The sequence below is a fragment of the Chenopodium album genome, chromosome 4 (assembly GCF_948465745.1).
Source record: "Chenopodium album chromosome 4, dcCheAlbu1.1, whole genome shotgun sequence".
Taxonomy (NCBI): Eukaryota; Viridiplantae; Streptophyta; class Magnoliopsida; order Caryophyllales; family Amaranthaceae; genus Chenopodium; species Chenopodium album.
The window spans coordinates 26,940,228-26,941,761 of record NC_137837.1 but is presented as its reverse complement, the minus strand read 5'-3'; the positions used below and the strand labels follow the sequence as shown (position 1 = coordinate 26,941,761).

The window sequence follows — 1,534 nt, the reverse complement described above, 5'->3', positions numbered from 1 at the left end:
GAAAGAATGGGAGAGAATCCGAGAGTGGCATTGAAATAATTGGGGATTCCCGGTGCATATAGATTTGAGAGTGGAATTGCTCCACCTACAACACCGGAAAATGATTTTGAAATTAGGCTGGTTATGATCACTTTGAAAGAGAGGCGGCAATTTAGTGGAGCCACGCATGAGAGCCCACTAAACCATCTCAAGGAGTTTGAAAAATATTGCAATACTATCAAGGTGAACGGAGTTTCCCAAGAATTTATCCACCTCAAGCTCTTTCCCTTTTCTCTGATTGGGCGTGCTTTGGAATGGCTAGATAAGGAGGTTAAGCCGAATTCTCTAACGACATGGGACGAGGTTACAAAAGCATTTCTAACTCGTTTCTATCCACAAAAGAAAACGGCGGAGGCAAGAGCTTTGATTCATGGTTTCAAACAAAAGCCAAGTGAGAGCCTCTATGAAGCGTGGGAAAGATATAAGGAGTATCAAAGGGAGTGTCCTCACCACGGAATTCCAACCTATCAAATTATTCAAATTTTCTATGGAGGCCTAAGTCCCCAAGGCAAGTCATGCCTTGATGGGGGAGCTGGAGGTCCCATCATGAATAGGACGGAAGAAGAAGTGGTAGACATCATTGAGGATGTTGTGAGGTACTATAGAGATTGGCAAGATGGTGAGAGAGAATCAACTAGCAAGAGTATCTCTTCGGTGTACTCGGTTGATCATCTAAATGAAATCAACAATCTCTCCTCACAAATGAAAAACTTGGAGAAGGAAGTGATAGCAATCAAGGAAAAATTGGAGAGTTCTTCTTCCCAAGCTCCAAGTCTTCCCTCTTAAATTAAGGGGAGAAGTACTCCTTCATTCTAACTCTCATCCCCCTCCTTCTATTAACATGCCTAGTGGTTGTTTGTTTTGTGATGTGTGTGGTTCATATGATCAGGATGCTAGTAATTGCCCTCATGCTTTTCCGGATGGTAATGATGATTTTGATAACAATGAGAGTGAACATGTGAGCTATGTGTCAAACAATAATAATGTGCAAAGGTTTGATAACCAAAGGGGTCAATGGAATAGGAATCACCAAAACCATGGTAATTTTGACAACTATAACCAAGGTGGTAGTTATAGGAACCAAGGGAACCAAGGTTCTCGAGTTAACTATAATAATCAAGGTTATAGTAGCCAAAATCAAAACCAAAATTTTGGTAATCAAAACCAAGGTTATCGAAATCATAATCAAGGTGGTGGTAATCATAATCAAAGTTATGGTCAAAATCAAAATAGGTGTAATTGGAACAATCAAGGGATAGGCAATTTTCAAAGTAATGCTCAAAGAGGCCCTCCACCCGGATTTGCTCCAAAGACTCAAGGTGATAATTCCTATTCACAATCCTCTTCCTCTAGGACTAATTTGAAGGAAATCATTGAAAATCAAACAAAGTTGTTGAACACTTACATGGTCGTAAGTGACAAGAAATTCAATGAGATGATTACTCATAATAAGATGCTTAAAAACCAAATTTCTTAACATGCCAATGTTTTAAAA

At 39.4% G+C, this 1,534-nt stretch overlaps 1 non-coding gene across 1 annotated transcript; it reads right to left on the bottom strand.

The window, feature by feature from the left end:
- Nucleotides 1-391: 391 nt before the first annotated feature.
- Nucleotides 392-497, bottom strand: LOC145629600 (small nucleolar RNA R71). Its single transcript, XR_014111764.1, has one exon. It is a non-coding gene; the product is annotated as a small nucleolar RNA R71 (small nucleolar RNA).
- Between the last annotated feature and the right edge of the window lie 1,037 nt (nt 498-1,534).